At 47.3% G+C, this 12,798-nt stretch overlaps 1 long non-coding RNA gene across 2 annotated transcripts; it reads left to right on the top strand.

The window, feature by feature from the left end:
- Positions 1 to 5,284: 5,284 nt before the first annotated feature.
- On the top strand, positions 5,285 to 12,528 carry LOC105744874 (uncharacterized). Of its 2 annotated transcripts, none has more exons than XR_001117812.3 (3): positions 5,285 to 5,887; positions 7,232 to 7,325; positions 11,999 to 12,528. It is a non-coding gene; the product is annotated as an uncharacterized lncRNA (long non-coding RNA). The 2 variants fall into 2 exon arrangements; XR_009181881.2 differs by lacking the exon at positions 5,285 to 5,887 and adding an exon at positions 6,585 to 7,097.
- Positions 12,529 to 12,798: the final 270 nt, after the last annotated feature.

Genomic DNA, 12,798 nt, shown 5'->3' with positions numbered 1-12,798 from the left:
GTTTCCGTGTGGAGCTGGCCCACGTGCAGTGCTGATGCACACAAGGAGTGCCCTGCCACGCAGGGGTGTCCCCGCGTAGGAGAGCCCCACGCGCAAGGAGTGCGCCCCGTAAGGAGAGCCGCCCAGCGCGAAAGCAAGTGCAGCCTGCCCAGGAATGGTGCCGCCCACACAGAGAGCTGACACAACAAGATGATGCAACAAAAAGAAACACAGATTCTCGTGCAGCTGACAACAACAGAAGCAGACAAAGAAGAAGACGCAGCAAATAGACACAGAGAACAGACAATGGGGGGGAAGGGAGAGAAATAAATAAATAAATAAAAATCTTTTAAAAAAAAGAAGCAGGTTTCACTGACCCATGGCTGGTGAGAAAAAAAGGACAATGTGGTGAGTTACTTACCAAGGTAAATTGTTTTCATTGTTAAGTTTGAGATTAGTCCTTATTGAATTTTCTGAGATGATGGTGATAGAAAGTAATTAAATTCATTTATTTTCCCTTTTCTTGAACGTCCTTTGACAAATCACAAAATAGTAGTAACTGTGTTTTGGGGGAAATTTTACTGAAATGTGAAATCCCAGAGTATGGGATATGCTGACCAGGAAATGATTCCACTGTGTTAAGCATTTGCCTGGCTTTTAGCAGAGGCCTTGGCACGCAGTGGGGCAGGAAAGGCCTCTGTGATCAGTGAGATGAGATAATGGGTTTAGAGAGCTGCTCTGGTCTCCTGCCTGTCACACGGAGGTGATCTGATTTAAAAATGTAGCTTCCTCAGTTATCTGATTCTTTTATGGTTTTCAAAGGAGGCCTAATTTATTAATTTATTTGCAAGATGTCCCACTGATCATCAGTCCTACCTGACTGTATCTCTTAAGTGGATCTCAGGTTAACTTTCTCCTTTATCCCCTTCATCTCTGTAGAAGTGACACAGCAGGAAGGAGAGGTGAGGTGTCCCTTCTCGGGTCATCAAGGGTCAGCTTGTTTTAGTGGGCAGGGAGCACTGGCCAGTGAGTCAGACAGTACTGTGGTCAACCTCTGGCGCCCCTCTGATTGGCTGCAAGGTCCCACGCAACTTGCTTCACCTCTCTGAGCCTCAGTCTCTCCACCTGTGCAATGGGAATCACATCTCTCCTACCTTCTGCACAAAGCTGCTGTGAGGGATTCAATAAGGCTTTGGCAACATTTGGGAAGCTGGGAGGGGGGACAAGGACCGGATGTTGTTTTGCAGGGGCTGTAAGGAGGCATTTGAAGGAGAAAGGATTAAGTCACAGAAATGTGAATGTAAGGGAGTATAAGGAAAGATGTTAAGCACTTCCTAGTTATTCCTAACTCTGTCTCTTACTTCATGAGACCTCAGCTCTCTGTGCCTTTATTTTCTCATGTGGAAATCCACATCAGAAATCACTCCTGATACCTTATAGTGGGCACTGAAGGATGCATAAGAGCTCCTTAGAGTGAACAAGAGAGAGACACTCTAAATGGAGGAGATTGCATGAGCAAGGCTTGGAGTTGGGAATGAGTGTGGCTGGATGTGCGTCACTGGTCTTACATGTTCTGTATGATGGGGACAATAATAATACTTCTTTATTGCCAGGAGATTTAAACAAGATCATGCAGGTTGAGGGCTTAGCTCAGGCAGGCACAGAACAGGCTCAGTAATGGTGCTTGTCCTTACTGCTATTCCTTTATTTTACAGATAAAGAAAACCGAGCCTCTGGAAGGCAATGGCCCTGGACCAGAGTCAGGTAGTAGAGTAAGATTTTTTTTAAAAAGAAATACTCTTTTTATTAGATTCATGAAGCCCTTTTAAAGTTGTACCTCTCCTTTGTATACTTTTTCTTGGTTATTAACTTTCCTCATTAGAAAGCAGACAAACTTTGTCCTTGAAAAATACATCTTCTATTTCCTCTTCAATTTTTTCCATACTTAGGCCTGCATGCATACAGTTTACTACTTGCAATAAAGACCAGCATCTCAGAAAAAGCATTGTAAAGGCCAGAGGTAATCAACCAAGGCCTATCCTACTTTATATATATGTGTGTGTGTTGTTGTTTACAGAAATAATATAACACAGGGTTTATACAGCTCTTTCATTATTTAAAGTTACCTAGGCAAGGTTTATGCTTCAGTATAATCATTTTTGACTTTGGACTGCAGGAGGAATTTTAGGCTTAAAAATAGATTTAAGATTATCTAACAGAGGCCATACAGCAACACAGACTTAAGAATAAATCCTGATGGAAATATGTTGCTGTTATACTGGGCGCCACACATGCCCTAAAGTACAAAAGTAAAATAGTACATTGAAATAATTCTCTACTCATTACGTTAACACATCACCAAATTATACTAACTGCATGATCGTCTCTATATTTTTGGAGTGAGCTTTGAATCCACACTTTCCTGACTCTAGAGGCAAGGCTCTTACCTACTGTGTCACAGTCACCCCACGGTGGGCCTCTGCCCCTGACCCCAGCTGCCCGCTTGACTCAGCAGCTGTGGATGGATGGCCTCCCTCCTGAGCTGGTAAGAATCTTCCAACTCCTTGAACACCAAATATGGCCATGGACCAGGGCCTCTGAGGCCCGATCTCCAGGTTGGGCCTGCCCCTGCCCGCGTGTCAGGGCTGTGGGACCCTGCTCCCCACTCAGCCTCTCAGCTCTGCCTGCATTTAGATCCCCCTCCCCAAAGCAACCACGAGGGACAGTCTTGCTGGGCAAGTTACAGTAAGAGATCAGGTGAGACCAGTGTCTCTCTTTCGTGCCACACTAATTCCTAACTCCACGCCTTGCTCATGCAGTCCCTGCCACCTGTAGTGCTTCTCTCTCTCTGATTAGCTCTTATACACACTTCAGCGCCCTTTGTGAGGTAGCAGGAAGGGTGACTTCTCCCTGACTGTGTGACCTGGAGTAAGTCATTCCCTCCCATCCATCCATTCATCTGTCCATCTGTCTGTCCATCCAATCCACCCATCCATCCATCAGTCCATCCAGTGAGCACTTATCTGTGCCAGGCTTTCTACATACGACCTTTCCCGCCAGACCAGAAATCCCTTAAGAACCACGAGCCAGGAGCTAATTGTTCAACTAATAACCATGGATCAAGGTGGTCCTGATTACTAGTTCTGGTGAGGTTGTTATCATCATCACCCCCATTTCACAGTTGGGAAGCCTGAGACTCAGGGACAGGAAGCCCTTTGTCCAAAGGTCACACAGCCAGAGATGGGTGGAGCCGAGACTTGAACTCTGATCTATTAGAATCTGGAGGCCAAGTTCTTAACAGTAGTGCCCAGCTCCTAATAGAGGGAGGGACCGGGCTGGGGAGGGCAGGGACCACTGCACATTTAATTCTGGGCTTCCGTGTAGCCCCTTGAACCCAGAGCTTCCTGGTCCGGAGGAGGCAGGTGCCCCTCACTCATTTTCTCTACTCCAGCCCCTCTGTGACTGGACCTGGTCTGAGGCTTGCCAGGGTGGTGGGGAGAGGGTTAAATCTTTCCCTTGCCTCTCCTCCACCAAGCCCTGGAGGTGCGGCACCAGCTCAGAGCTTACAAAGTCATTTCAAGGTCACCAGCATCCTCACCTCTGCCCTATGGGGGGAAGCAGGGCAGTGAGCCTCCTCCCCATGGTTCAGATAGGGAAACTGAGGCTCCAGTACTGCCCGACATGCCACATTGGGGGCCTGGAATCTCGCGAACAAGATCTTTTCTGAAACCAAGGAATGAGAGGCGTAATCTGACAGACCCCCTGCTCTGCCACTCACTAGCTGTGCAGCTTTGGGGGAGTCATTTCACCTCTCTGAACCTCAGTCTCTTCCTCTGAAAAGAGGGGACACTGCTAGTACCCATTCAATCGATGTTGGGAGGATAAAAAGAGACAATGCTTACGAAGCAGCTAGCGCAGCACCTGGCACATAGTAGGTGCTCAGACAATGAGGTTATTATTTTACTTAAGTCCCTAAATTAGAGCATCAGATTAGGAGAATTATTCAGGCCAAGGGTAATAAGATCTAACATTCCTTTATCACTGCCGTGTGCCAGGCATGCTCACTACACCACATCCCTATAACTTCATGCCATTTTACAGATGATCTAAGAACTCAGAGGAGGAAAGTGCTTTGCCTGCGCTCTCTGCCTAGGGGCAGAGTCTGGGCTTGGACCGGAGTCCATGGCCAGAACCCCAGTTCCTTTCCACTGTGTTGGATTCTACAACCCAGAGAGGGACAGGGAGTTACTCAGTCTCCCACAGCAGTCAGGGGCAGGTCAGACCTTATCGGAGAGGCCTTTTCCTTCCCGGCAGTGCCCTGTGGGTCCTGATAATTCTCCAGTCCTAGGATCAAGGCAGGGCCCGGCTGACAAATCCTCACTTCTCAGAAGGCCCCAGGGTCTGATCCTCAGTCTCAGGTTGGCCAGTAGATCCCAACTCTTCCCCAGACACCTTCGGCCCCTACTCGACCCACGGCCACCCCTTCCCCACCCCCAGCTTCCTTCATGGGGCCCCTTCTTCACATCAGCCCAACCTTCTGCCAAAGAAAACTTGTCGGTGCCCACGAACCAGCCAGCAGGGGAGGAGACCGTCCTGGAATGTTGGAGGGGGGTCACCAAGCTGTTTGCGAGCGGCCGGCAGAGAAATGTGAGCAGCTACCTTTTTTGGGGAAAGTCAGAACTCTCTCTGTGGGAAAGGATCTAGAGCTGGCCAGCTCCGAGGCTTTAGCCTCAGTTTCCCCATAATCACCACCCCAGCATGGATGGGGCCTGAATCAGTTGAGCTATTGATTCAACAAATCATCATTGGGTACCTGATGTGGGCCAGGTCCCGAGCTGGCTGCTGGGGACACAGTGCGGACAGAGCTAAGCCCTGTCCTCGGTGTCTGACACTCCAGAGGAAGGCAATCGCTCGGTAAGTCTCCCGGGTTGGGGGAGTCACATACCCGCAACCCCAAAGGTGCCGGTCCCGGTGACTTGAAATTCAGGACTCATTTCCACCAGGGACACTGCCTGGGACGGAAGCAGAAACTGGGCAGAGGAGGCTCCTTGGCTGAAGCTGCCAGCCAGCTCTGAGAGGAAGGAGTTAAAGCGCACGCCGGGCTCCCAGCCAGGACTCTGTACCGCGGCCCCTCCAGGGCCTGCCTGTCTGGGGCCTGTTTACCAGGCCCTACTTGCATCACCGGCTCCAGTGCGCAGTGCAAACACACTCACATTCTTGGGTCATGAGAAACGCACAATTGCGGTGACATCATGCCCAGCGCGGAGGCTTTCGCCAGCCTCCCTCCTGCCCGCAGTCAAAGGCTGTTTAATTAGCACCCTTAACTGGAGCTCCGTCTTCTTGTAAAAACCGCCTGGAGCAACTCCTCTAGGGTGGGGGCGATCGGAGTATGTGTGTGTGTGTTTTATGGGATAAAAATAGCCCATCTGGGACTCCTTTTGGGGTATTTGTGAGGATTCATGCACCACTGTTTATATTACATCTGTGTCACCCTGGACGTTTTCGTCTGAATTTGGCTTGGAGACGGGATGAGAGAGAAACCACCCGGGTCTTTTTTGTTTCCTCTTGTTTTTTCTTTTTGGGAGAGAGACACGTAGGCCAAGGAAAAGGGTCCTCGGAGACGACTGACCTATCCCCCTCATCACACGGCCGAGGAAAGGGAGATCTTGCCTGGTGTCACATGGAGAACCTTCCAGTTCCCACCCTTCCTAGACGCATTTTGCAGTTACCACCTCAGAGCCCACTTTGGCTTTGCTCTTTCAGGATATCGGTGCTGTGTTTTGAGATCAGTGTGGAGGTGATGGTGGCCGTGAACGTGGAGTGTGGGTGGGAGAGAAGAAAAGAACAATGAGACTATGGGAGGCCTCAAACTCACTACCCTCCACCCCACCCCCAGGACCTCCCCAAGGTAACCCCCAGCCTCTTTTGCTCTCCTTCCCCAAGAAGTTCCACCTCTCACTGGTCTCCTTGAAGGCTTGCTTTTCACCTAGAGTTGCCAGAAGTAGCGAATCAAAATGCAGGACATCCAGTTAAATTTGAATCTCAGATAAACAAAAAATAACATTTAGGGTAAGTATGTCCCAAGAAACCATGGGGCATGTTTTATCTGGCCACCCCATCCCCTTCCAACTTCATCGTCATCATTGTGGCACACCCTGTCGACTGCCTCCCCATCAGCCTTCCCTCTCCTTTCTCGCTAACTGAACCCTCATTTTGTCTGGGGTGGCAACGTGCCCAGGTGATGATAATTGATTGGGCAAAACTAATCGTGACAATCCTGTTCTCCTTTGCTTTTCCAGACTCCCTGGGGATGATCCAGTGGTTTTAAAAAAGGTTAGCAAATTCTTTGACAACCCTCCTTTCAAAAAGTGGAGAGTAGTTCCCTCCCTTTGCATGTTGGCTGGATCACTGCAAACAGAGAGTAACTTCAGAAGTCAGGTCATAAAACCATGGCTGCTTCTGCTTTGCTCTCTTGAATGACTCTCGGGGGGAATGCCAGGTACTATCATGTGAGGACACTCAGCAGAGAGGCCCATGTGGGGAGTAGCTGAGACTGGTCACAATATCCAGCAGCAACTTTCCAGGCATGTGAATGAGCCATGTTGAAAGTGGCTCCTGCCCCAGTCAAACCTTTGGATGACTGCAGGTCAAAATCTTATGGCAGACTGAACCAGATCAGAGAATTTCTGAGAGACCCTGAGCCAGAATCACCCAACAAAGCCATTCCTGCATTCCTGGCCCATGGAAACTGTGAGAGAGAATAATGTTTATCATTTTAAGCAACTACTTTTGGGCTAATTTGTTATGCTGCAAATGATAACTAACACAGATGACCGTATGACCCAGTTCTGGTTAATGAGGCATAAAAGAAAGTCAGCTGAAGTTCTTGGCAGTTTTCCTGGTAAAAGGATTAGAAGGGAGAGGAAAGCTCACTGGTACCACCCTCTCTGACCAAGCCTGCTGCCTACAGAAGCGACAGCCATCCTGGGGTCATGAGGCACTGAAAGCTGAGGACAGAGGAGTGTAAACGTAGGCAGAACCTGTATCCTTTGTGACATCATTGAACTGGACCAACTCTGTGACTACCCAACTGGAGATATGTAGATGAGCCAAACAATGTATGTCTTCCTGGTTTTAACCATGTATTTCTGTAACTTACAGCCAACAGCCATCCTAACTGAGACAGTTAGCATGCTCAATAACATCTAACTTAACTGGAGTAACTTATGCAATGATTTCATTTGTCATCTAGAATCTGAAAAGAAACCAAAAAGGCAACTGAGAAAAAAAAAAAAAAAAAAAGATGCCACCACGGCCATCACAGAGCCCAAGCACCTTTCTCCCAGGTAAGCTTTTCTAGCCTTCCCTCAGAGCCTTTTTAACGTTTACTTTAGACACAATTCTAAGAAACATAGTTATATGTTTCTTAGTTATATGTTTCATATAACATAGTTATATGTTTCATAGTTATATGAAACATAGTTATATTGTCTTCTCAGACATCAGCAGCTTGGAAATCAAATATAGTTCAATAATTAGTTGTCCACTATGTGCAGCGGACTGAGGAAGCCTCACTGGGCAAAGGGGATTCACAGAAAAATTTTAGGCAAGATACCAACATGAATGGATTGGGCAGGTAACCAAAGCTGCAGTGTGGAGATGGGAGCAAGCCTGGAGGAAGGGTGACGAGAAAAGTTGCTGGTGACTGCCAATTTAGTGAGAAAAAAATATATTAAAAAAAATACTTTTCCATGGAAAATTCCATCTCCAGGAAAAGCCACTCTAACTGTTCTTAAAAGCTGCTAATATTGGTTTCCAGAGTACTCAAAATACTTGTCTGTTTTGACTTCCTGAATCCCTTAAAAGTTTTCACAAGTAAAATAGTGTGCCAGGATGAGTCTTGAGGAGAAGTGGGATGGATGTACTAATTCTAAGACACTCTAAAGCATAATTTTTCCACTTCTACACTTCATAGATGATAAACTGAGGCCCAGGAGGGGACACTACAGCCCAGAGTGACATTGTGAGCTAGATGCAGAGTAAGGACTAGAACCCAGAACTTGAAACTTTCCATTTCTCCAGGCAGTGAGGAGGACAGTGGATTCCCTCAAATGACCCACACATTTCCTTTCATGAGGAGGCAAGTCTTGACCCAATGCTGTGAGATAGCGCCTGGCCTGACCCAGGTCAGGAAGCTCTGCCTGCCCAGGATTTCCTGTGTGTGGGAAAGAAACAGGACAAGCAGATAATCCTGAGGCTTATTTTCAAGGGCATAAGGACTTCTCCCTGGAAAGACCTGCCCCAGAGGACCCCTGGACATGGGTTTTGTGTGTTTCTAAGCAGTAATCAGAGAGGATTATCGAGCACCCATGAAGCAGAAGGCTGAACATTGTAAGGGAGAAGAGCACAGGTCACCGTCCCTATTCTTGGGGAGCCACCCTGGTTTGGGCTTTTCTAGAAAGAGACCCTGAGACAAGTATCAAGTCCAAGTTATCTATTTGGAAGGCAATCCCAGGGAATCCCAGTAGGGGAGTGCGAAAGTGGGACAGGGGAGGGAAGTCAGCAACAAAGGAAATGTTATCAAACCAGTGACTATGGTGGGCACCTGGAGCACGATTTCACTGGGGAACTCGCAGAAACAGTGCAGAGCATCCCTCTGTCATCCCAACCAATGGGCAAAGGAGCTGGGGTACAACCAAAGAGGAGCTGATGTAAAGTACCAGAGCTCTGTTGGCTTTTATAATGGGTATTTATTTGGGGGTAGAAGCTTACGGTCACAAGGTCCTAAAAAGTCCAACTCAAGGTACCATAAGAGGTACTTTCTTACCCAACGTCATTGTATATGTGTTGAAGCAAGATGGTGGGTGATGTCTGTAAGGGTTCAGCCTTCTTTCTTCCTCTTTTTTTAAAAAAGATTTATTTATTTATTTTATTTCTTTCCTCTTCCCCGCCGCCCCCCCCCCCCCCCCAGTTGTCTAGTCTTTGTGTCTATTTGCTGCATGTTCTTCTTTGTCCCCTTCTGTTGTTGTCAGCAGCATGGGAATCTGTGTTTCTTTTAGTTGCATCATCTTGTTGTGTCAGCTCTCTGTGTGTGCAGTGACATTTCTGGGCAGGCTGCACTTTCTTTCACGCTGGGCGGCTCTCCTTACAGGGCGCACTCTTTGTGCATGGGACTCCCCTATGTGGGGGACACCCCTGCGTGGCACTACACTCCTTGCGTGCATCAGCACTGCGCGTGGGCCAGCTGCACATGGGTCAAGGAGGCCAGGAGTTTGAATTGCGGACCTCCCATGTGGTAGACAGACGCCCTAACCGCTGGGCCAAGTCCGCTTCCCTCCTTCTTCCTCTTAACACACTGTGGTCCCAGCTTCTTCTGATCTTAGCTGTAGGCTGGCATGGGGCTCATCTCTCTCCCTGGCTCATTTCTTTTTGGACTCAGCTGTTCTGTTCTCTTCACAAACTCAGCTATATAGACCCTCAGGCTCATCTCTCTTTCCAGGGCCTCTACTGTGTCTGAGTTTCTCTCTTCCATGCTGTCTTTTTTTGGTGTGTGAGTGTCTACCCACCAAGGAGGCAGGAAATCAATGCCTTCCTGACATGACGAATCAAAGCCCTAATCTTTTTTTTATTGTATTTTTTTAAACATAAATAGATCATGAAAAATGTTACATTAAAAAATATAAAAGGTTCCCATATATCCCACACCCCACCCAACCCCACTCCTCCCACATCAACAACCTCTTTCATCATTGTGGCACATTCATTGCATTTTGTGAATACATTTTGGAGCACTGCTACAACTGCATGGATTATACTTTACATTGTAGTTTACACTCTCCTCTAGTACCTTCGGTGGATTATGGAAGGACATATAATGTCCAGCATCTGTCCCTGCAATATCATTTAGGACAACTCCAAGTCCCAAAAATGCCCCCACATCACATCTCTTCTTCCCTCTCCTTGCGCTCAGCAACTACCATGACCGCTTTCTCCAGATTAATGCTACAGTTTCTTCCATTACCAGTCACAATAGTTCTATAGTAGAATAAAAGTCCACTCTAATCCATATTTTATTCCTCCATCCTGTGGACCCTGGGACAGTGACGTCCACTCCACCTCTATATTGAGAGGAAACTTAGACCCATATGGTTGATGGATGCAATTCTCCTGCTTAGAGTTGTAGGCACTCTCGGTTCCCTGTTGTGGTGGTTGACCATCTTCACTCCCTGTTAACTGACCCGGGTAAGTCCATTGAATCAGACAGTAGGTGTTTCAACTCTGCTGAGGCTCAGGGCCCAGCTGGCACATGGCCAGTCCAGAGATTCAAGTCTCCTGGGTATACACCAATCCCAGTGTCAACCACAGGTTCAGTAAATGTGACAGAAGAGGTATGTGTAGAAAGGTCACATCTGAGTCCAACTCCACTTCATGCAGGAACACAAATTCCAAAGTAGGGCCCACTGACAAGGCACTGAACTCCAGAGCCAACTGCCATGACCGTAGAAACTGTGTGTCTCTGTAGCCCTCAGGAGTACCAGTACTTGGTGTTGAATCTACTTTGGCTGTCTCTGGGATCCTTCTGAAGTATGGATAAGCGCGATCCCTCTGATGACCTCCCGACTCTTTTTGAAGACTCTTAGCCAAATAAACTCATTTGTCTTTACCATTTCCCTCTTTTATCCAAGGTCTTTTTCTAGTTGCATCACGAGTTAATGATTGGTAGTAATCCCTCTGCACCAGGGAGGCTCATTTCTGGGAGTCATGTCCCATGCTGGGGGGAAGGTAATGCATTTACATGCCGAGTTTGGCTTACAGAGTCAAAGCCCTAATCTTTTTTTTTTTTAAATCACAATTAAAAAAAAAAAGATTTATTTATTTTATTTATTTCTCTCCCCTTCCTCCTTACCCCCTTATTCCCCCGCCCCAGTTGTCTGTTCTCTGTGTCTATTCACTGGGTCTTCTTCTTTGTCTGCTTCTGTTGTTGTCAGCGGCACAGGAATCTGTTTCTTTTTGTTGCGTCATCTTGTGTCAGTTCTCCGTGTGGGCAGCACCACTCTTAGGCAGGCTGCACTTTCTTTCGCACTGAGCGGCTCTCCTTATGGGGCGTACTCCTTACACATGGGGCTCCCCTATGCGGGGACACCCCTGTGTGGCAGGGCACTCCTTGCGTGCATCAGCACTGTGCATGGGCCAGCTCCACACAGGTCAAGGAGGCCCGGGGTTTGAACCACAGACCTCCCATGTGGTAGACGGATGCCCTAACCACTGGGCCAAGTCCACTTCCCAAAGCCCTAATCTTAATCAAGTAAACATAAACTTTGAATTTAATACAATCAAAGGGTATCACACCAAGAGGAACTGAACAGTTTACAAACATACTGTCTCTTTTTTGGAATTCATAAACAGTGTCAAACTACCACATCCACCAGTTCCTCATCCTTTTTGGTTGAGGGCTGCTTCTGGGGCATTGACTCTCATTGGGCACTTCTGGCTTGAACCATGTGTGGGCCCAAGCAGAAAAAAAAGCCATCAGATAGAGTTTTATGGTTGATTGCAGTAAGCAACCTTCAGTGGGTAGAGGCAATTGTCAAGAGGGTGATGGCCAGTGTCTGCTACAGGGCATGACCACTAATTGATCTTACACTCACAGAAAAAGGCTTACAGAGGCCCAGGAGATGTGTCTCCCCAGCCATGGGGGGTGGAGAGGGAGTGGAGGGAGTGTACAGTTTACATGGGGGCTTTGGCCTGCCGCCTTCCCCACCCCCATCATCCCTTTCTTCTGATGTTGCGGAACTACCCTGCCCCACTGGGGCAGTACCTGCTGGTGTGCACCAATATCCATGTCCTCCTTTTTGACACTTAGTGAGACTACATTTACCAGCCTCTCTTGTAGTTAGGAGGGGTCATGTGACTGAGCTCTAGCCACGAAATGTGAACAGAGGGAATTGTGTGCCTCTTCCAAGATTAGTTCATAAAAACCTCCCAAGCACCCATGCTTACTCTCTTTTCCCTTCCATAGTGACTGTGGAGGCCCCACACAGCAAATGGCAGACCATGTGTCTACAGGGGTACTTTGAAGAAGACGACATCATGCAACTTATTACCCATACCAGTCTTGTCAGTTGGTGTTAGCTCTAAGAAAGAAGAAAAAGGTTAGAGTACTGTATTAGTCAGGGTTCTCTAGGGAAACAGAAGCATTTTCAGGAGAGGTCTGTAAATAGTTATCAGATTTTATAAAAGTCTCTCACACGACTGTGGGGATGCCCACATTCAAATTCTGCAGGCGGGCTGCAAACCAGGGGCTCCAATGAAGGTCCTCGATAAGTGCCAGGAGATGTTGGCTGTCTGAAGTCAAGATGGAAAATTCTCTTTGAATGCTGAAATCCCTTTTAAGGCATTCAACTGATTGGATAAAACATTACTCATTGCTGATGGCAATCTCCTTGGTTGATTGTAAATGTAATCAGCCATCTATGCAATAAACTCACTGGTGACTGAAGTCCATAAATGTCCTTGTATTACAAATAGCCCAGTGCTTGCTTGACCAAACTGGACACAATTACCTGGCACATTAGCCTAACCATCACAATCCACCCTTTGTCAACTTGGCAACCATACACATCACCTTAAACCACAGTTAGTCTCTAAATAAGAACAATAACAGACATGCATATATATATTTCCCCCTAACAATATTTGACTATCCTGTGTACAAATGGAAACACATCAATTCCCTACAGAATAGGGTGCAAGCCCTTGGGTAATATTCACTCTAAAACTGGACATCCTTAAATATTATGACATGAAGCTAATACAACT

Source organism: Dasypus novemcinctus, chromosome 19, assembly GCF_030445035.2.
Source record: "Dasypus novemcinctus isolate mDasNov1 chromosome 19, mDasNov1.1.hap2, whole genome shotgun sequence".
In the NCBI taxonomy this organism is placed as follows: domain Eukaryota; kingdom Metazoa; phylum Chordata; class Mammalia; order Cingulata; family Dasypodidae; genus Dasypus; species Dasypus novemcinctus.
This window is presented reverse-complemented; position numbering and strand designations above follow the sequence as displayed.